The sequence below is a fragment of the Canis lupus genome, chromosome X, assembly GCF_003254725.2.
Source record: "Canis lupus dingo isolate Sandy chromosome X, ASM325472v2, whole genome shotgun sequence".
In the NCBI taxonomy this organism is placed as follows: domain Eukaryota; kingdom Metazoa; phylum Chordata; class Mammalia; order Carnivora; family Canidae; genus Canis; species Canis lupus.
Genome location: NC_064281.1, coordinates 3,288,643 through 3,312,850, shown reverse-complemented (window position 1 = coordinate 3,312,850; position 24,208 = coordinate 3,288,643). Strand labels below are relative to the sequence as shown.

The 24,208-nt window shown below is 37.8% G+C and overlaps 1 long non-coding RNA gene across 4 annotated transcripts; it reads right to left on the bottom strand.

Annotated features, from left to right (window-relative positions):
- Positions 1–4,841: 4,841 nt before the first annotated feature.
- Positions 4,842–23,947, bottom strand: LOC112652305 (uncharacterized). Of its 4 annotated transcripts, XR_003131358.3 has the most exons (7): positions 23,778–23,947; positions 22,751–22,899; positions 22,503–22,543; positions 20,743–20,982; positions 20,108–20,208; positions 15,156–15,430; positions 4,842–5,955 (listed from the first exon to the last, which is right to left on the bottom strand). It is a non-coding gene; the product is annotated as an uncharacterized LOC112652305 (long non-coding RNA). The 4 variants fall into 4 exon arrangements; XR_003131347.3 differs by having other exon boundaries at positions 22,503–22,899; XR_003131363.3 differs by having other exon boundaries at positions 15,156–15,308; positions 22,503–22,899.
- Positions 23,948–24,208: the final 261 nt, after the last annotated feature.

The window sequence follows — 24,208 nt, the reverse complement described above, 5'->3', positions numbered from 1 at the left end:
GATTTATGAGGATGTCACTCCTTCTTGCCAAAAAGGATATTACGTACATGTTTGATGTATAATAAAATTGTTACAACCATGTGAATGAAGCTGCTCAGTGGGTACTCTGGACTGAATGTGTTTTGTCCAAATTCTTATGTTCAAACCTAAGCCCCAAGGTGATGTTATGGAGGCAGGGCTTTGTGGAGGTGATTGGGTCATCAGGGTGCACACCACGTGAATGGGTTCAGCATCTTTATAAAAGGGATTCCAGAGAGCCCCTTGCCCGTTCCATCATGGGAAGATGAGAAGATGGCCGTCTATGAACCAGGAAGTGGGTTCTGACCACACCAAATCTGCCAGCATCTTGATCTTCAACGTTCAGCCTCCAGAACTGTGAGAAACAAATGTCTGTTTGGGCCACCCAGTCTGTGGGATTTTTGTTACAGCATCCTGAATAGACCAAAGGAATGTGAGTCATTTAAACCTATGCACCTCACAAATTTGTACATCAAAATAGATCCTTTCCTGCACCTTTATACTACTATTCTCTAGGTTCTCGAGTAGCCTTGTCAACTCAAAGATGAGCAAGTTACCAAAAACTCTGAAGCTATTAGGAAGGATGGGAAGAGGGAGCATGTGTCCAAGCTCTCCGTAAGTCGCTTAAGGAATATTGTGAGATTCTCCATTTCCAATGAGCACTTTGCTTCAACATGTGTGATTGTGTTGACCACGAAGGTTTTGAGGTTGGAACACAAATTTTCATAAAACACCATCTGGGGATTGTAAGTAGCACTTGGAAAAGTAAGAAGCCCAAACACTAGGAAAAAAAGAAAAAGCATTAACAGGGCAGTTTATGCTATTACTTGCTAGGCACCTCTGTCCTGCAAGCCAAGCAGTACTTCGAAGTGTGGGACCTTCCCTCCTTCATTCTACTCCTTTTTTTTTCTAAATTATCTTGGTTATTGCTTTCTACTTATCTCATTCCCACTTCTTATGTATGGACAATCCCTTTCCAGTCACCATTACCATCATCCCCATTATCATCATCACCATCACCAGCACTACCACCACCACCATCACCATTACTGTCCTCACCACCATCACCACTGGCATCATCACCATTGTCATCATCATCATCTCCATTATCATTATCACCATCACCATCCCCACCACCATCATTACCATCATCACCACTATGAGAACCATCATTTCTCCCCAAATATTTAATCAACACTTTCTTTTCACCAAATGCAAAGAAAGAAAGATTCTTTAAGGGACAGAACCACATTTTTCGTCTACTGTGTTCAAAAGGGCATATCATAAAGGATGCGTGGAATCAAAAATCTTCTTTAGGGAAAATCTCAGAATCCAGACACGTCCAATGTATGATCCCATGGGTAGGAGATTCGGAGCCGGATTCAAGAAGACTAGCACCCTGTGTATGAGATTCATATAATCCGCAGGGGTAACCTAAGTATCCTTTACTTTCACTTTTCCCTTGGTTAGTTAGAAAACCGGCCTGATCCTGGAGGCTTTCTCCAATGAGCTGCTGAGAAAATGTCATCCTCTCTACATGAAGAGTTTGTTTAGTGACAGTCAACGAAGAACTCTCATCTAATGCACGTCCAAATGAACTGTTTGTACCCCAATCCAAAGCAACACTAAAACTCATGCTTCCGGAATATAAAAATTAGCTGCCTACGCACTGACCAACTATGAGAAGCCAAAAGCAAGCCATAGTCAGCCATGGCAGCCGTAAAAGTGTGCTGGGCCGGTCTTTGAAGGCATCATTGATTGAGGAGCCCAGTTGCTGAGCTCTGTAATCGACCACTGCATCTGAACCAAATTTAAGCCTCCTGCAGCTGCTCCCCACCAGTGCCTGAAAGCAGCAGGGAGACCAAGGCAGGTTTGTTCCTTGATGTCACAGGATGCCTTTGCCAGCTGATTTGTCCTTTGATTTGAGAATTTCCCCACAGCCTTATGGATCTGTCTTTGAACTATGCTGCCAGCCAACGTGCTTCCTCACCACCTTCCTTTCTTCCTGCCCTGATGCACCATGGCTTAGATACGCATCGTGGTCTGATGGCTCCCCCAGGCCCTGCAGGCTCCTTCCCCATGGTCTCACAAATACCCCCTAACAAACCTTTGCTCATCTAATCCTGTCCTGTCTGCTTTTCAGAGGATCTGGATTAACATGCACTCCTTGATCAAGAGTACTTAAAGAAAAAAAAAAAAGAGCATCTGAAAAATAGATGCACACCCTAATTCTTATTTTAAACTATGTGCTGTGGGCAGCCCAGGTGGCTCAGTGGTTTAGCGCCGCCTTCAGCCCGGGGTGTGATCCTGGAGATCCAGGATTGAGTCGTACGTCGGGCTCCCTGCATGGAGCCTGCTTCTCCCTCTGCCTATGTCTCTGCCTCTCTCTCTCTATGTGGGTCTCTCACATATAAATAAACAAAATCTTTTAAAAAAATCTATTAAAAAATAAAAATAAAAAATAAACTATGTGTTGTACCCATAATTTGCTTCATGGAAAATAGAAACACTGGTTCTCTAAAATTTTAATAGTTTATTATTCAAGAAAAGGCACTAAGAGTGGAGTATTTTTGTTGTTGTTGTTTTTGCCTAACTTTTGACTTCTATCACAGACACTCACTGCTTCAGATGAAATAATATCACCAGGAATATCTCCAGCTCGACTCGACACAGTTTGTACTCACTTTGCAAAACAGCAGGAACCTAAGATTCTTTCTGGAACGCTCAGCATTCTCTCGAATTTCAGATTTGTGCATTTTACTGCCTAAAATACACTTCCATGTAAATGCTTTGCCTTTACCTGAAACCTATACAAAACTGAACTCATTAACCTCAGTGGAAGTTGGAAAAATCTCTCCTGTGTCTCTACCCAAATAACAGGCTTTCTCCCACAGGCAATAAGAATATCTCTCCTTCTGGTGACATTTACGTGGTGCCCTGAACTGCCAGAGCGGACTTCACATTCGTCTCTGGGTTTGCTTGTCTGGTTGGTGGTCTTAACACATTGCATTCTGTGCTTGCCACTAATCAATCCCCCACTTAATAGGTTTAAGATGGAAAGCATTGATCGCTTGACCTAACGGGGTCATTCACTCAGCCCTTGGCGAGATGGGGAAAACGATCCCTAATTAAATATTATAACTAGATGGAAATCCCAACAGTGGATGGATGATTCCAGGGGGGGAGAAAAAGTAAGAAAATGCTATGGCATGTGAAATAACTTAAACTTCCTCTTTCATCCATCTGATTCCATTATCACCTTCTATCCAAACATTCCAGACACTCATTCCATCTGATTCCATTATCACCTTCTATCCAAACATTGACCTTTGTCTCCTGGAGTGGGGAGTTTGATGAGGTTTTGGGTGAGGTCCAGTGATGATTCAATTAGTCTCCTATTGCTCTGGAACACATGAGCACAAAGTTAGTGTCTTAAACCCTACCCCTGTAATCTTATTATTATTGGGTGCTGGATGTCTTACTGGGCTAACATCAAGCTATTGGTAGTTCTGTATCTCTTCCCAGAGGTTCTAGGGGGTGTCTGTTTCCCTGTGCTTTCCAGCATCTAGAAGCTTCCTGCATTCTGGGCCTCACAGGTCCTTCCATCTTCAACACCATCAATTGCCAATCAAGTCTCCTCCCACTGCTGTCTGTATGACACCAACTCTTGTGCCCCTCTCTTCCACATCTAGGAAAGTGACTCCAGGATGTTCACACAGATAAGATCATCCAGGATAATCTCCCTATCTTTACGTCAGCCAACAACAACAACAATGCTATCAGGGAAGTCAACTGCTTTTGGCCGGTAATATTAACGAATCCACAGGATCTGAAGACCAGGGCGTTTGTTCTATCTCCCTAACCATTCCTCATGTCTTACCAGTGAAAGAACAGGTACGTTTAAGATTTGGTACAACCATTCTTGACACAGTTTTCTCAAACAAGCCAAGTACAAGGGTCCCTTGCATAAAGGAGCTGAGTCCATTTTCCCCCCTCAAAACGCCATGAAACAGCAACCACACAGATAACACTTGATCATGTCACCTCTCAACTTCCAGAGAGATTCAGGCACTTTGGAAATAAAAGGTGCTTTGGTAATGTTTAGCATTGTGGTTCTTTGTACTTTCAACCTAAGAAAACAAATGTGAGCCTGGGTCAATTAACACAAATGTACCTGACATTGGAAAACCTCAAACATCATCCTGCAAGGTGATTCCTACTTCATTGTCTTCTTGAGTTTATTCATTAGGTTGAGAGCATACAGTGTTGATTTAACCATAAGGAAGTTTGAAATGGAAAGTCGAGGTTGGGGCAGCCTGGGTGGCGCAGCGGTTTAGTGCCTGCCTTCAGCCCAGGGCCTGATCCTGGAGTCCCGGGATTGAGTCCCACGTCGGGCTCCCTGTATAGAGCCTGCTTCTCACTCTGCCTGTGTCTCTGCCTCTCTCTCTCTCTGTGTCTCTCATGAAAAAAAATAAATAAAATCTTAAAAAAAATAAAAAAGGAAAGTCGAGGTTGTTCTTAGGTTTGATCAAGGAAGATGGGCTGTCATAGGAGCTAATGCTCAGCCTAGGAGACTGACTTCCGGGTAGCTCTAGGTGTCTGCACTGGAGAGTGGAGATCCAGCAGCCGAAAAACAGTTATTTCAAGAGTTATGGAAAATAGGATGTTGAACTGCACACACACACACACACACACACACACACATGCACACACAGACACCCAAGACAGGCATGGTGCATAGTGACAGTTTAAGGGTAAAGGTAATCCAAAGGGTCTTTGTATCTCACCCCTAGTATCTGCTACAACAAAATATTGATAATATCTTTGTATCAAAAAGAGTGCATTTTTAGTGATAGATATTTGAACAAAACATAAAGCAAAAAATATGTTCCCAACTGGAGTCTATTAAAGATATAATGTTGATACTGATAAATGCTTTCTTTTTTTTCTTTCACACTTAAGCTCACAAACTACCACCTTTTAAGAAATAAAATTTTACCAAAGATAGATCATTCTTGTTTAAAAAGATCACATAGTATTTCCTCCTGCAACGTTATAGGAACTTTGCGACAGCTTTTGGCAAACTGAGAATGCAGTAGCGTGACAACGGTGCGGGGGGGTGGGGGGGGACCTGGTCTTGGACAATGCACTGCTTTTTGCCTCCTTCTTGTCTTCAGCACTTGCTAATACCCTGAGAATACAATCCGGTCTTTACAACGCATTGTGAAAATTTAGTGCAGGTCGCTCATCACCGGCAGTTGTTCAAATGGACTTCCAATCAGGTCTTCACACCTGATGATTTCGGAATGCAATTGTGTCAGGATTGAAAAGACTTTTTCAGAAATTAAAGATAGTCCGGATAGATGACTTGCACCTTGCCCAGGGTCCGAAAGCCCCCTTTGGAAACGTGGTCTACTCCTTTTGCTAGTCAGCAGGGTCCAGCTCCAACGGCCTTTAATCAACAAAGCAATCTCCATCCCACCTCTGGTCCTTATAAAAACACACCGCTCTCAGCATTGTAGTTTTTTTCATCTTCTTTATCTTCTCCCATCTAAGGCTCATGGGCCAAATGCAGCCTACCACCTGTTTTTATGAATAGACTATTCTTGGAAAACAAGGATATGCATTTGTTTGCACATTATCTATGACCGCCTTCTCACCATGATGGCAAAGTTCAGTAGTGGGCATGTAAAGCCAGCAATATTTACTATCTAACCACTGGAGAAAAAAAAAAAAAGATTGTCAATTGCTCTTTAGATAAAAGGCATTTCCAGTGTTTTCAGTGTAAAGTCCATAATCGTGGTGATAATTTCTGGTAAAACAGAATTCTGGTGTGAGGGACAAATGCTAAAAAATATCCACGCAAAGTCCCTGTACTATAATGCATTGGTTGATCATACAGAGTGATGTGTTTTGAACTCAGGATTTCAGAAGGACCTGTAAGAAGAGGAAGAGTCAGACTTAACACAGTATCTGAAAGACCCATTCCACATTTGTCTGACGACCCAGCATTTAAATTACAGCTGACCCTTGAACAACATTGGGTCCACTTAGAAGGGGATTTTTTTCAATAAATATGCATTCCATACTGTAAATGTATTTTCTCGTCATTGTGATTTTTAAATAACATTTTCTTTCGCTAGCTTGCTTTATGATGAGAATACAGTATGTATGGAATGTACAAAATATGTGCTAGTCGACTGTTTATGTTACCGGTAAGGCTGCCGGCCGACACTACGCTATTAGTAGTTAAGTTTTGGGCGACTCAAGAGTTGTACATGGATTTTCAACTTTACAGGAGTTTGGCACCCTTAAGCCATGAGTTGTCCAAGGGTCAACTGTCATGTCCCTGAAGCTAATTCCGATTTGTCACATTTACATAAATTCCAGCTGTTTTGTACTAAGATTGTCGATATCTAGGACCACAGCTGGATCCAACCAAGTCAAATGTAACCATTAAGCTAGTCTCTAAAATATTGGAACCATCCAGAAAAGAGCACAAAATAACCTTGAAATTATTTCTCAGATGATTTTGCCATTAAAAAGTGATTTTCTCACAAAGCCTCCCAAATCACTTATCACTCCCTTCCTTAGCCAGCATTTACATTCTGTAAATATTCTCAAATCTTTCTCATTCCAAAGCTGATGTTTTGGTTATATGAACATATTAGTTTACATTAACCTACGCCCTTAAATGAGTTGTTTGGCTGAATTTTATATGATGTCCCTCCACAATAGCGTTTGGAATTTTTTTTTTTTCTGTATGGGGTTTAGTTCTACAGCATATACATTTTATCTCTATTAATAGTCATCACTGAAGTTAATCTTAATTTACTCACAAAATAAAATTGTCTGCATTTTTAATTCTCTAAGTATAGCATCACAGCTTGACTTATTTGACTGGAAATTTATCGTAGATTAATTACTACCTTTTATTTTTCTTGTAGTAACCATTTGCTCTAAACTTTGTGTTCTAATGAGTATTTTGCATTGAATGCTAATTATATTGATCACAATCACCTAATTCATTTAAACATTTTTCATATAAATATGTAGCAATGTTTCTTAATGTTTTTTCTCGTAATACCTTAAAAATGGCATAGCTTAAATTATAGGTCATGATATAAGAAGCTCAGAAAACTCCTTTAAATAGTAAGTAATTAATTGCTTTGAGTTATATTCAGGAATAGAGAAATAGGGAATTTATTTATGTTTAAAGAAAATAGTGAAGAATATCTCTAAAGCTGACTCCAATACAGCTGTCCTTATCATACATGGCATTAAACTTTAAGAAACAATATACAAACTCTATGTTATGGTTAAGAGCTTAATCGGAATACCTATATCTCTATGATTATTCCTTAACTAAAAGTGGGTGGCCTTTTAGAAAAATTGCCCAAACGTACATACACCCAAAAATGTGCACAGTCGTGAGCTTCAGATGGAGAATGTCCAGTTTAGAGTCCAGTAGGAAAGACACAAAAGCTAAGGACAATAATCTATAAATAAAGACAGAAATTGTACTGTAGCATTAGCGCCTTACCAAGTACTAAATGCCTCTTTCTCTTTGTGGAAGAACCAACCTGGCTTCCAGCTTTCAGAGGATCCCATTGATGTAATCCAACCAGTTAAGCCACAAGGGACAGAGAACAGAATGGACCATGGAAACAAAGTCAAATAAAAAGATATTTTATATAATTCTGGCTTTTCTCAGATACGAATGCAACTTTAAGGTATCTCAAAAAATCTTGTCCCCAGGACATTTTTCCGTGGTGTGAGCCATTCTCAGAAGTCTCTTTTTTGAGATTTGATTAGGGGTGGAGAAAGTGCCCAGTTCCAACCAATGGAAAGCTTAGATAATGTTATTGGGGGGTTCCTGGAAAGGAGATGAGGAAGACAGCTTCTCTTCCACCCCTGGACATTACTGTCTATACTGTGTATTCATTGTATTGTTCTGTGAGGTGTGGTGTGATGTGTAGGAACGGAGCCTCCCTCTTGGGGAAGGAAAGAAGCTAGCTTGAAGAGCAAGATGGCGGGGTGGGCAGATGGAAGGAAAATTTGCAGGTTTTGTTGAGTCACTGGATTTTTTTTTTTTTTGAGTCACTGGATTTATCAACATGGGAGCACCTCTGCTTTGGTATTTAACGTTTTATGGAATAATACATGGTTCTCATAGTTAAAGCCATTTTGAATTGGAGATTTTTGTTACTTTCAACCAAAGGCGTTCCAATCTGTACAGGGTCCATTAAAGGAGTTATGGGGAACCCAAGCGGTAAGTTGAGACAAGTTTGTGGAGCTCAGATTTTTGGAAGCCTTGAATGGAAAGAATTTCATAATTCAAACAAATGCGAGTTCTCAAGCATTGGACTGTCACATGTAAGGAATACATTATGTGAGATGGAAGTCTTGAATGGACTGAATCAGAGTGAGGCATAATGTACAGATAAGTGAATGCAAGCACACAATAATTGAAAATGCAAATGTCAAGAATGTAAAACAGAATGCAAATCTTTGAAATGGAAAGTAAAACAATAGGGAAATTCACAAGAAAATAAGAAACCGTGAAAGAGATTGACTGGGGCAGGAGCAAAGCAAGAAGAAGAATTAAAAAAAACATGTGGCCCCAAATACATCTTGCTCTAGTGTAATTCAAAGATTTAATGTGTTTTTTTCTTAAGAAAACATCTGATCCAAAAATTCAAATTTTGTTGCAATGCAAATTATCAATGTAACCGAACACATTCAGCCAAGGGTCATTTTGCTTCAAGAATTATTTAATGCAGATAAAATCACAATTCAGTAAGTACTTGTGGAAAATCTTTTCCAAAAATGAAATAAATTCCAAAGAAATGAAATGATTCTTTCAATGTCCTTGAACTATAAGGGCAAGATATTAGTGAAATTATTGTTCATGTTTTTTTTTTGAAACTCATGGCTGACAATATTTAATATATGGCCAGGTATTATGTTGAGACTAAGTGCAGAAGGGGTAAAAAACACAGGACCCGCCTTCAAGCAGTGTACAATTGGTGTAGATTAAATTTCACAATTGTAATAAGGACCAACAAACAGTCGAAGCAAGACAGAAAGTTCTACAACTTAAGTCTACATGGGTGTCACGGGGTAACAAAGACGTGTCATCTAGGAAGCCTTGGAGTGGGATGGTAGAGAGGATCAGGGCACAGTTTCTGGAGAAAGTGAACCTAAGGTGAATTTTGAGGCATGTCAGCAAACTGAGGAGAAGGGAGCCAGGAGTATGACATTCTTTCCAAGAAGGAAGTTGGCTGCCCCAGGCCATTAGTCATGGCTGACACATAATCTGGTTGCTCAAGCAAGGGACAAGGCAAGGTTACATGTAAGCATGGCCACATCAGGAGCTATGATTTCAAAATGAGATACCTTGTCATTTTTTCCTCACTTTTGGTGACAAAAATTTCCTTGGTTTTTCACAAGGGAATGTTGCATGTAGTTTTTAAAAGCATTTGGAATGCTTCAGGAGCATCTAAAGAAGGACCTTTGGTTCCAGCTAACCTTTTGTTCCATTATTTTTCCAGTGGGGCTTGTGTGACCAAAAAAAATCCAAGGGTTATACTGGTTTTCAGATTTTTTGTCTTGCCAAGCAATTAAAAAATGCAATTTTAATATTAAAATTATAGTCATTTTCTTTCACTCCAGATGGAATTCATTCAAAGACTCCTTATATTTTCATGATTTAAAGACGTGTGTGTGTGTGTGTGTGTGTGTGTGTGTGTGTCCACTAAGTGATTAAACATTTATAAGAGTTGATAAATTTATCAGGGTCGATAAGAGCAAATTGCTTGTACATATGTTAATATGAATTTATTTATGTCAGTTTGATTTTGTAAAATAAATCATTAGCATTTACATATTTAATTTCAGCTTCCATTAGTATGGTTCTTTAAATAAGATTTATAATCCCAAGTGCCCTCGCTTGTTATTTTTGCAAAGACCAGATTGAAATTTAACCGCCCTCGTTCTAAATTTACGGAGAGTAAACCAGCCCTTAGAAATAAAATTAAATTGAAAAGTACTTTAATACCCTTTTCTAAGTATAAAATTATAATATTAATGAAATGATTCTATAACTTCCTAAAAAGACATTTGTGAAGATAACTTTTCTACCCTGTCCCAACATAAAATCACATTACGGATGTACTTTACCTCTGCGTGGTTAGAAAGTCTGAACCACAGTGTGCAATTGCACAGATTCAATCATCTGGCAAAAAAATTTCGTTTTAACTTTTTTTTTTCAAAAATTTTTTTTAAATTTTTATTTATTTATGATAGTCACAGAGAGAGAGAGAGGCAAAGACATAGGCAGAGGGAGAAGCAGGCTCCATGCACCGGGAGCCCGATGTGGGATTCGATCCCCCGTCTCCAGAATCGTGCCCTGGGCCAAAGGCAGGCGCTAAACCACTGCGCCACCCAGGGATCCCTCAAATTTTTAATTTAAGTTCTAGTTAACATATAGTGTAATATTGGTTTCAAGAATAGAGGTTACTGAGTCATCACTTACATAGAACTCCAGGGCTCATCCCAACAAGTGCCTTCCTTAATCCCCGTGACCCGTCTAGCCCATCCCCAGCCACCTCCCCTCTGTCAACCCTCAGTATGTTCACTATCCTTAAGAGTCTCTTACCGTTTCTTCCCCTCCCGTTTCCCCCTAAATTTTCTTAGTTCTTAGTTTCTTAGTTTTCAGATTGTTTGAACAATCTGAAACTTGGCAGCATTTAGGAGAAGGTGAAATTTCTGCTTTTATAGAAATCTTTGCTGCCATCTGAACCCAGAAATCACTGGTTTTAAGAGCTGACAAATTTGTTCCTTAAATTATAAGAAATTCTTATTTCTGACGTTTCCCAAGATTATCAGCAAGGTTAAATGAGCTATCATTATTTAAATAGAAATTATTAACATATTTTGAGTCGTAAACACCTATGAATAGCTGCTCAACACTATTGACCTTGACCAGATGAATGCTTATACTTGTCTTTGCACATAACACAGTTCCAGGGGTTTTCAGCCCATATATGGATCACTGGTTAAGAATGCCTTCTTCAGAAAGTAATTTATCCTTGGAAGAGCAAGCTACCTCTTTTAATTTGGGAGAAAGTAGACCTTGAAGAGATAGCTGCCAGCAAGGATTCACAATAAAAGTGATGTATGTTACCAGAATTTCCTGAAATGCGTATGCATAAAAGAGAGTGGTTTTCAGGAGTGAGAATCAGGCACGGCCTTGGTGTTCATGTAGATGTTACAAGAATAACACGCAGCTCTAATTGGTCAAACACGATTTTTTCAGCCAGTTCCTTGTAGTTACTACAGTGAGAAGTTGTCTTTTGTTGTTGCTGGTGTTAGATTTTAGATTCTCTACCAAAATCTGCTTAAGAACATTCAACCAAAAAAAAAAAAAAAAAAAAAAAAGAACATTCAACCAATAGGGGCGCCTGGGTAGCTCAGTTGGTTAAGCGTCTGCCTTCAGCTCAGGTCATGATCTCAGGGTCCAGGGATGGAGCCCCAAGTCGGGCTCTCCATTCTGCAGGGAGTCTGCTTCTCCCTCTCCTTCTCCCTCTGCCCTTCCCCCTGCTTGTGTTCACACGCTCACTCTCTTTCAAATGAATAAAATCTTAAAAAAAAAAAATCAATGGGCAGATAAAGCCCATATTTTAGATAACATTAAGAGGATTCCACTTTGGACCGTTTTGACTTCATGCCTGCTTCCTTGAGTTGTTCCATAGTATGATTTCTTACAATATTAAAAGCCAAATACAGTAGGTAATCCAGTTTCAATTACATGCATTAGCTTGATGGTTCGAAATTAATGACACCCTACGATCACTCACCTCCATGATTGTAACCCTGAGTCATCAAGAAAAAGCGAAATTAAACTGGGAAGAAGATCTAAATGCCCATCGATAAAAGAGAAAAGATAGTGTCATGTTCATACAACAGAATTACCACTAAATAAACAAAATATTCCCGATTTGACAATAGCATAAATGAACATCAAGAATCCTTTGTAGTATCAGGAATATTTCATTCAGTGAAAGAAGCCCAACTCACAAGAGCACCTACTGTGTGATGCCACTGATGGAAAGTCTAAGGCCAGGGTGAACTAACCTACGATGATCTTGAGATGAAGAATTTTTTTGGAACCGGGCGTGAAGAAACTTCCTTCCTGATGGATGACAGAAATGTTTTATATCGTGTTTTGGGTGCTGATCACATGGTTATGCCTGTTCTCCACATCCATGAAGCTGTATTCTTAAGAGTATTTATTTTATTGTGCTTATGTTATGCCATATTGAATTATTATGGTTTTTAAAGATAATATATTAAATTAGCATCTGCTAAAATATATATCTATGGAAGCCCCAATCTCCAGCGTTTTAATAGGTGTTAAGGCGATAAATTTCGTACATCAAATAATACCCCATGGGAATAGTGTATGTGGCAGCACAATCCGGGAAACGCTCCTTTAAGTGGCACTGAATACTTAAAGAAGACATGAACTATAACCTACTTTTTTAAAGAAGTGTTTTCCTCCAAAATGGTTAGATTTTGGCAAACCTTGTTGAATGGAAGAGCTCATCTGTGAATGATTCCTGTTAAGTGACCCTTTTTGCAGAGAGATGAAGTAAAGATTTTGAATTTCAGAATTGCTTCAAAAAACTCATTCTAAGAGAGTCCATTTCAGGGATTGGAAATAATCAAAACATGTTACAAAGTTTTGCTATTTCCTTCACCTGTTTACTTAACAAACACATATAATAGACCGGTAATTTTTAAGATTTGGTTGCTTTTTTTTCCTTAATGATGGTACAAAAATATTTTTTCCTTATTTTCCTCTTAGAATTCATTGTGAGCATCATGCATTGTGGCATGGTAACAGGTAACTGACTGCTTCTTCCAATGGACACGAGTAACTGCGCATCTACAAATCTGTGACATAATCAAAGTAAAAAACAAAGTGGACCTTATAGCCAGTTGTTGATCTCCTATGATTATCTTAGCTATGAAGTCATGACAATCTAGAAACAATATTTTTCTATTTGGCAGACATCTTAAATAATTGATTATTTGGGGAGGGAAAGGTGAAGCTTTCAGCTCTTTAGAAACAACTAACATTGCGGATCTCCTGAGTGCATGTTCCATCTGGGGATTTTGTGATATCACGGGTTAAATCGATAGGGGTTCGTTTTTAAGCCCACTCATTTCATGAAAATTCATGAAGGTGTATTTTTCCCCCTTAAATTCTCAGTACATGCTAAATCCGAAAACTTCAATGCTTCCAAATGAGACTGCAATGCTTTGCTACGCATTCTGAGCAAAGTCATGTGTGATGAGGATTCTGACAGAGACTTTTAAGTTAATGATCTTTGCGTTGCTGCCTGTCTCTTGTCTCAATAGATTTTCCTCTGACATTTGCAACCAGGACGGCAGTGCCATTTTTGTCCCCCACTGGTAAACAGGTCTGTTATTTTTATCAGCTACAGCCTACGCTCAGAACGAGGTCAGGGATACAGCTCCCCAGAGTCAAAACACCCAGATTACTCAGAAACGATGAGTGAGACCGTATTTGTCATCACAAACTGAGCAAGAAAGATTTAAATCCTGCGGTTTGTTTTAGCATCAAATTAGAATACAATAAAATATATGAGGCTGGCATTGCTTGAATAAAACCGGGATATAATTTAATAGAATTTGCATCTGGAGCTCAACTTGCTCCCACTGATTATTACAAATTTAATCCATCTTTTGGCTACTGACTGAACCATCAACCCTGCTCCTTCTCTCTCTCGCTCGCTTGCTATTTTTTTTTTGCTTTTTTTTTTTTTTTTTTTTTTTTTTGCTTCCTACTCCTTAAACACAGCAGAGCAGGAGGTAAAATAACATGTTTTATAAATCATTTGGAGAAAACTATAACCCAACAAGGAATAGAAACATCTTCAAAGATATGGGTAGGGTTTGTACTGGAAGTTTTATGTTAATTTTTAATATTTGTGGACTAATTATTGTCAAAACTCACTTCATCACACTTCTACTCAATGGATGTTTGGTTCTTCTTTTTTTTAAGATCTTATTTATTTATTTGAGAGAGTGAGTGAGTGGGACAGAGGGTAGGAGCAGAGGGAGAAGGACAAGTGGACTCCACTCTGAGCAGGGAGCTCAATGTGGGCTTGACCTTGAGATCATGACCTGAGCTGAAACCAAGAGTCGGATGCTTAACCCACTGAGCCACCCAGGGGGTGGGGAGGCCAGTTCTTAACTAGAATTTGGGCTAGATATTAAATCATTTGCTTCAGGGTTTTTGCCCCCTTTTTTTTTTCATGACCTTGTGCTTGCGAGATGTCATTTTCTTTCAGGTTTAATGGAGAGGCATTGAACGTCGGAGTAAATGATACATTTTTATAGAGAGACGCTTCACACACACAGAAAATGCACTGATTTTTAAGTTCTCAATTTGACGCCTTCTGTTAATGGCATACGGAGCTATGCAATATATGCTCAAAACATTCCCATTATCCTAGAAGACACCCCTGCCCCCATAAACCCATTCCCATCTGTGAACTCCACACCAGATGAAAGCATTTTTTAGCTTCTATTGCCATGGAAAAGTTTTCCTAGTTCTTGTATTAATTATTGATTAGGTAATGTATTTCTATGGCATTTTTTAAAACTCAATATAATTTTGCTGTGATTCATTATAGAGGTGCATGTATCAATAGTTTATTCATTTTGATTGCATATTAGTACTGTCTTGACCAAATATAGGCAGTTGTTTATTCTCTAGATGTTGGACATCTGGGCTGTTTTCCAGGTTTGGGCTATTACACGTAGACGTTCTAGAAATAAATACTTATGTACATATCTTCACATGGACATATTGTTTTTGCATTATTCGCTTGTTTAGTTGTAGGATTGATATGCATTTAGCATCATAAGAAACTACCAATTTTTAAATATTTATAATATATAATATAATATTATATTTATATTATATTAAAATATTTATATATATAATATAATAATTAATTACTATTAATTATAATAATTAAATATTTATATTATATATAATATATAATATTATATTAAAATATAAATGTTAAATATTTGACCTTGTATATAAGGATTCAGCAAGTTTTCCAAAGAGGTTGCCCAATGGTGTACTCTCAGCAACGTGTGAAAATTCCACTTGTCCCGTCTTCACCAATAGTTGGAATTGTCCGTCTTCATCATTGAGATCATTCGGTAGATACGGTTTCAATCTACTGTTGAGCACATTTTCAGTGTTATTGGCAATTTTTATGCAGGCAGTTGTGAATTACCCACTTTTAGCCCGTTTCATCACATTGTTCAGCCTCCATTGTTCATTCGTATATCTTTATCTTATCTACAATAAGGAGAGATTTATGCATAAAAAACCCTTATGTATATAGTTCTTCTCAGTCTCTGGTTAATTTAAATATTTTAACCATGGTATCTTTGATATGCAGAAATTATCAATTTTAATTGAGTATAATTTTTCCATTTGTTCCTTCATGTTTGGTGGTCGATAAAACCCTTTCAATAAAACCCTGCTACCCACTGGCCAAAGTGAAATATTCCTATATTTTCTTCCTAAATATTTCTTCCTAAATATTTCTCTTAAATTCACATACATATCCCACATAAAATGAACTGTTAGAATTTATTAGGCAGAAGCATAGGTCCTTGTCTTCTTCAGTTTACCAGCTATTCCAACACCATTTATTGAACATATTTCTATACACGTTTGGATCTATTTCTGGGCATTCTATTTCTTCCTGTGGTCTACTTATCTACCCTAATGACACAATGACACCACACTGATGGTGGTAATATGCTACATCTTGCTATCACATAGTGTAAATTCCTTTGTTCTTCTTTTCAAAGTCATGATGTAACCAGCTTTCTATATAAATTTCTGGATTCCATTGATTAATATTCTGTTAGGCATTCTTGCATTTATATTCATGAAGTTACTGAGCTATAATATTCCTATCTAGCCGTGTGTTTACCAGGTGTTGGTTTTAAGGTAATACTGACTTTTTTGAACAAGGTGGAAAAGTATTCTTGGTTTTTAAAGTGTTTACATAGTCTTGGTATCATGCCTTCCTTAAATGTTCCAGAAAATTCACCATTAAATGTATCTGGACCTGGAGGATTTTTTAATGGTATTTTTTATTATCCTATATCAAATGAATTGTGATAGTTACGTGTCCACTGATACATATCCAATTGATAAATTGTGTTTTTCGAGGAAATGTTTCTTTTTTTTTTTAAGATTTATTTATTCCTGAGAGACACAGAGAAAGAGGCAGAAACACAGGCAGAGGAAGAAGCAGGCTTCTCACGGGAAGTCTGATGCAGGACTTGATCCCAGAGCCCTGGGATCACACCCTGAGTTGAAGGCAGATGCCCAATCACTGAGCCACCCAGGCGTCCCAAGGAAATATTTCATGTAAGTGTTTACATTTATTATCAGAAAGTTACTCACAGTGTGCCCTTATCATCATTTTAACATCTGCTGTCCCCTTAGCATTTGTGATCTCAGTCATTTCTGTTTTGTCTTTTTCCTTATCATCCTTTATAAACGTTTGGAATTTTATTAAAATTTTCTACCTCCAAAATCCCACCTAATCTTGATGTATGTTTTTTGCATGTTTTCTAAAATAGGAATTTCTGCATTCATTTTTATTAATGTCTTCAACTTACATCGGTTTCATTTTGCTTTTCTTTTTCTAGCTTGTTAATGTGGAATCTTAGATTATTGATTTTATACTCTTCCTTAAATGTAAGTACTCTAACTGCTTCACACACATTTGATATTTTGATATGTTGGTCTTTTCATCTGCAGGCAGGTCAATATTTTCTATTTTTCTCTTATGTTTTTTTTTTCCTTTGACCAGTGGGTTTTTAAAAATGTTTTCTTAATTTTCAAATATATAGGTTTTTTTTCTGTTTTTCTGTTTCTGTCTCTCTCACAAGACACATACACACAAATACACACACAGTGACATGCACACAGCACACATACACATACCCCTCTTGCTTTGTGAAAGTGCCTGGGAGATTGTTTACCTATTTAATTGCTATCAATTAAATTTAGCTTAATTTAATATAATTTAATATCCTTTTAGTCTGTGAATACACTGACTATAATTCCAGTCGTTTAGTGATTTTTGAGCTTTATTTTTAGGGCAGCACACAATTTAACTAAATGTTCCAGGAACACTTAAAAATCAATGTGTATTCTAAAGTTTCTGGATATACCATTACATAAGTTTCAATTAGGTAAATTTGTTCAAATCTTCCTTGTCTTCACTGAATATTTCTCCCATCTGTTACTAAATAAATGTGGGTGTTTTTTATGTCTCCCTTTAGAACTACATGACTTCCTATGTTTTCAAGCTCCATCATTAAATCTCTTGTATTGTAAACTTTCCAGAGAACAATTCTTGCAGCAATTTAGTTGTCTTTGTCTTCTGGGCTCCTCTTCCTATGGGAAATTGTCAGATTTTCTCCCTCTCATTGTTTTCCTGAATGAAATACAGATTTTATCTTTGACTGCTTTGACGTTTTGAATATAATGTGTCTTTTATGTCTGACTGCTCTGATGTTTATATATAACTTCCTTTTTCATCAGTTTGACTATGATGTGGCCAGGTGAAGTTTTCTTTGTATTAATCCTGCTTGGGGCTTGTTAGACTTCTCACCTTATTTGGGTAATGTGTTTTATCAACTCTAGAATTTTTTTGGCTATTCTGTTTTCAAATATTTATTCTGCCCTTCTCTATGTTATGTATCTTTTGAAACTCCAATTGTACATGTGCTTAGCTTTCGATAATTTCCATCAGATGTCAGGTGTTCTATTGTTTGTTTTCCATTATTTTATTTAAAATTTTTGTTTTTCGGTTAGGAGACGTTTTTATAGACTTATAACAATGGTTACTTTTCTATTCTTATATTTGAAATTTTTTGTTTATCAGTTTGGGTGCTTTTCTATGGACCTATGTCAAAGGATCATACACTTTTCCTTTGCTGTTCTAATCTCCTGTTGATTGAATCTAGTGAATATGTCATTGCTCATACTGTAGTTTTTAATTTCCAGTGTTACTGTTTGGTGCCTTTTGAGGGTTTCTATCTTTTTACCAAAACATCCACTCTTTGTTCTTTTGTTCATCTTCTACATTAACTCCTATTACCCATCTCTCTCTATCAATCTATCTATCATCTATCTCTCTACATATTATCTATCATCTATCTATCTATCTATCTATCTATCTATCTATCTATCTATCTATCTCTATCTATCTATCATCTATCTATCTATCTATCTATCTATCTATCTATCTATCTATCTCTGTCTATCATAAGTATTTTAAATACCTTGTCTGGTAATTGCAGTATCTGGACCACATCTGGGTCTGCTTTTGTTGACTATTTTCTCTATTAAGCATGTGTTACACTTACAAGATTTTTAATTCTTTGGATATCTCATGACGCTTGATTTGCACACCAGATATTTTACATTAAAGAATAGTAGAGTGTGAACCAAATAATTTTTAACCCCATGGGAAAACATTATCCTTTTTCCTATTAAGCCCCTAGAGTGTGGGCTGTGTCAACAAGACCTCTAGTTCAGCTAAATCTGTCTTTTACAGCTTTCGTTTGGTTGAACCCACTAGTGCCTTCAAATGTTTTGAGCGTACGGCTCAAGGGTTTTATATATATATTTTTTAGCATTATTTAATGCTGAACATTAGCATGATTTCATCCCATGGGCTATCTTTTTTGTTTACTGACCAGCATCTAGCTTTTGGGTTTGTTAAGGATTTCTCTCTTATTCTCTAGTCCTGCCCTGATGTTTGTTGTGGGGAGGTCTCTCTCTGCACTGATGCTCTTTCCCTAGACTGTAGAGGACTGTTGCCTTACGATCTGAGAAGACCAGAAATGCTTTGGAGGATCTCTCTTAGCTCTTATCCCATGCCCCTGCCTTCAGAGTGTGGCTACATGGCACTTGGAGGAGAGCTGAATACCTAGTAGGAGATGTACACCAACTCTCTTGTCCTGCCTTCAGGCATGTGTGAGCTCTTTATACTTTTAACAAAGATCTAGTGTGAAATCGGTGAGAGGGAAATGCAGTCCCTTTGTGGCTGACACTCCTCGGAATTCTAATCTGTCTCACCCGCCCATTCAGTTATGGAAAATTAGTTGAAATGTTGGCTTTTGGAAAAAATCTTCCTCCTTATCTTCCTGCCTTCTCTATTCTATGAATCCTTCCCCCAGCTCCTCAGGGATTAGAACAGCCATGGGCCATTCTCTCAGACAGAGCTCATCTCCTTTACAATTTAACTTAATAGGTTTCTTGGCTTCCTCAAATCTCTGATGTGTTTATATTAAATATGATTTGTACCATATCCAGTCCGTTTGATAGCATAAGAGTCATTTCTTCTTGTTACTTTCTATATCCTAACTGGAAGCAGAAGGCCCAATATAAAATTTAAAGTGAATGCCTACCAAAAAACAAATGCTGGCATGTAACCGATTATGTAACCAATTGTGGCATATGAATATGTATATGTTTATATATTTTATAATTATAGAAGTATGTAAATGTATACAAGTTTATATACAGAAGTTCATACTATATGTAAGTATATATGCTTTATATGTATATAAGTGTATATATTTAAATGCTTACATAAGTATGCATATATACAGTAACATAGAGTATGTAACATATATGCATATCTGTATGTGTGCATGTAAATATATATTTATATTTACACATTTAATATATAAATATATATTTATTTGTATATTTATATTCACTTATATATAAATATAAGTTGATATTTACTTTGTTTTATGTTTCTTTTTGGCATATTTTTGGCATAAGTAAATATATATGTGTATATATTATATATTATTTATAGTATATGTATAGGTATATATAAGCATATAAGTCTGCATATACTTTATCATATATGACATATATACTTATATACATACACACATGCTCATATACTTCTACATAAATTCATACCTGTGAACCTGCTGAAGTCTTTTCTGTTTATGACGTTACAGAAGGTCGACCATTGAGAACAATACTGGGAACCTTTTTATTTGCACTCAGTATTACATGACCTAGCAACATGGATGAAAAAGACTACTTAGTTTCCCACAATAGACTCTTCAATTTCACAGCCCATTTTGTAATCCCTGCTTATCCAAGTCTCCATAAAGTTATTCTAATGGGTTTCATTCAAAATGCCTATCTTAGGAAAGCATTCAGTTCTTTATAACCTTAAATATTAAAAAGTTCAAATAATTACATTTTTACAAAGGTGGCATGTGGCATATTATGCTTTCTAAATTGGAGGATGCATATGTAGAATGGAGATAAAACATATTAGGGATATTCTGTTTAAGAAGAATCTTTTGAGAATTAGAGTTTCTATGTCCCTCTGTATTTAGTAGCAGGTAGAAACCAGACCCTCCTGATTCAGACACTCAAACTGTGAAAAAGACCTCTTCTCCAGGACCAGGGGTTGAAGTGACTTCTCTTCCATGCTATTGCCTCTTTTCTGACATTTCCAACTGAATTCTGGATCCTCTTTAAGCTTCTGCTTTAACACAAACATTGCCTAATGCCACCCCATTTGGGCCCAACTTGCCTACCCAGGTACCAGCCTGTGCTGTTTCTTCCCCATCTGCTGGTGATACGGCAGTGACCGTGACTATTTAGCTTGCCATACTTTGAGTCAGGGTGAGTGCTGCTGCCTGGTTCTGTTGGTCTGGTCGGGGTTGCCACAGGGCTCTGGCCAGTACATGTCAACCTGTTGGCTCTCCTCCTAGAGGCTGGCTGACAGTTGACTGAGGGATCCCTGGTCCCGGATGCCTTCAGATGGGACAATGTGTCTGGGGTGACAAGGGACAGTGCAGATTCAAAAGAAAGAATTTATATTAGAACTTAGATATATGGAAGGCTGAAAACCCATGGGCTAATATTATAATCAATCCACCAATCTCTTTAGACAAGCGGATATTCTGGACTAACTCGTTCCTTTCTGATTCATTTCCACGCTCTGGTTCATCTCAAATTGCCCTGTTTATTCTAACCTCTCCCCAGAATGAAGTGTATATACCCACTAGTCCCCAAATACGATTTTACGGTGTGCAAGTTCCCATCCGAAGGACAATCCTATAATCAGTGATTATGTCCTTGTAGTTAATATATGATTTAAAATGGAATCATTCAGGTGGATAATATTGGTTTGATGTGGAACCCATAAACTTAATAGTAAAGATTTTTCCGGGGAAGAGAAATTTATAAAATGAGGGATATGCAGTGCATGGACTTATTCCTTATCTTTATATAAAATTATATCTATCCCTCCAAATACACCAAAAAGCATTCTTAGCATCAAATTTCTACTTAGAAAAAAATGAAGTCTACAATTTGAAAAAAAACATATTAAAAAGCATAAATCTGTATTGTCCAATATATTCAGTGCATGGCTATTTACTTTAAAAGTGAAATATGCCTAAATTAAATATAGATTAAAACTCAAGGTCTCAGTAGATACCACAGTTCATGCTCAGTTACCACATAACTTATATGTCACTTAACTATTAATATCAGCAGTGTCCAGTAGAACTTTCTGTAAAGAACACTTCCATATATTGGACGTTTCTGATATAAATTGTTCAGTGATGTGTAAATCACTGGATCATAGAACTTCATACTTGATACCTGATGCTATTAATCACTGGCTGACTCTAATTTCAGTCCTCTGATTTGGATGAAGGGGAAAATAAAGACGGACTCACCCCTGACATCTATGTGCTATCAGAAAGTGTCAGGGATATAGTCATCCATGAAAGTTTCATAACTTCACTCTCTTGGGTCTTTGAAAGCCACTAAATTTGGGGCATCTGGGTGGCTCAGTCAGTTAAGGTCATGACCTTGGGGTCCTGGGATCGAGCCCTGTGTCAGGCTCGCTTCTACCTCTCTCTCTCTGACCCCCACCTCCACCCATGATCTCTCTCTCTCTCTCTCTCTCTCAAATAAATAAATAGGAAAAAAAAGCCACTTAAGTTGCATACTTTCTGATTATTGATCAGAGGATTATCTCTCAACATAGGACTTAGGACTCAACTTGCCAAGATCTCCATGTTTCTCAACAACCTGCCCTAAAATGAACTTCCTCTGAGACATCAAAGTACCATGAGATGTTCCCATTGAGTACAGTTTCCAGAAAACAAGCTTAACTGTTTAGTGAATACAAAATTATGATTGGAACAGCTAGCTTGGAGTTATGAGTGAAAGAGATTATAGTTAGCCTCTGTCATTGGAAACTAGCAACAGATAAAATAGGCCTTATCACTCAACTCTGATACTCTCTGTCTTTGTAAATAACCGAAAAGCGCAGTATTACCTCAGTTGGTCAACCCCAACTGTTGATCACTCCGTGGTTTGCTGTTAAAAAGCAGGAGTCTCTATTTTAAATTCCATCCAGGAAGCGAGGAGTTAGTTATACGTTGTGTTACTTAAGGCATTCCCTTTCTTTTTGACCATGTAGGTTGGCTCTTTACTTAGGGCATGATTGTTGCATAAAAGTGGAACCACAGCATATCAAACAGAAGTGTGATGATGTAGCCTCACCGCTTTCTTGACATGGCTTACCTAAAATTTATTGAAGGGCTGAACGTAGCCTCTCAAAATGACCTCTGGCTCTCACTCATGGCCTGCCAAATGCCTCAATTGTTTGTTCAGTTGTTAGCAAGGAGCAAGTTGACCGTGAAGTCCAATTTTCAATGGACTCTAGGTAGTGCCTGGGTAGAAGAGAAATAAGTTGGATTTCAGTGCCAATTTTGTTCTTACTTAAAAGCTGCTAAGATGACACATTGCATACCCAAGCTGATGGTTGAGTCAGGATGAAATACCACCAGTTTATTATGTTTCCTGGGACAGGTGCCTTCTTTCTATCTGAAGAGAATATTTTTGAAGTGATATAGTTATTCAAACTTCCCTGGAATGCAATTAGGTAAATCATTCTGTTATAGATTTTTTTTTTAGTGCCCCTTCTCTTGTCCTCTTTTGAAAAATTGAAAAGTGCATGCCATTCAAAAATACATGATTTGGTTGATTTAAATGTACAATGAGTCGAATCAGATACTCTTTGTCTTTGGTTGGAAAGATCCAATTTTAATTTCCAATATTGACAGATCTTTCCATCCAAAGTAGGTCAGAGGATTGAGTCATTGACAAGAAGCCTCTGCCAAATTGAGGATGGGCTTGAATGGAGAGGAGGACTTAGGGGGAAGCTGGCCTTTGCCTTATCAACACTTGCTTGGGAAAAAGGATTGAGTCTAAGGAAAAGTGGGGAGTGGGTGCCATAACCTACTACTTGCTTTCTAAGATAATCTTAAGACTAAATTGTATACTGATGATTTCTTTAAGAGCCTAAAAGCAACAGCTGCCAAGTTTCAGAGGGAAAGGAGACATTAGTATGACATCCAGGGCTGGCCATAGTTCTGAAATCATGATAATATCTGACTTAGGAGAGCTAATTATACCAATTTACTGCCTGTGCCTTACAAAGAATGCATAACCTCTTCTCCTTCCTAAGACCTGATATTTATAAAGGCCAGAGCTAAAGTGGTTGACACGTGCTGAAGAGCTAAGATGACTGCAGATAGATTATACATACATCACTTCAGCTCCTGAGATTTCCTGGAAACACAATTGTAGATCCTGGTCACTGATGTGTTTTCCTGCTTTAAAGTGGCTGCGTATTAGGGGAAAGGTTCAGGTTGATGTTCTAGACACAGCACCAGGAGAAAAAGCCACCCCTTGAAAATGTGAGCCAATTACCTGAGAAAGAATTTATGACCACTCTGTTGTGGCACTTGGGTCATAATAGTTCTCCAGTGTGACCTCATTTTGGAATTCTGAAAAGGACAGTTGACATGGACTAGCCTGAGCTTCTCTGCTCCTGCCTGGGGCTGGGGTCAAGGAGACAGTGCTCTTCAGGCATGTTTCATGGATATTTCTTCAGGAGCCCAGACAGGAGAGATGGAGGCACATCCCCAGAGCTCAAGGATAACTGTATCGGTGCACGAAATTTGTTTTGTCTTTCCT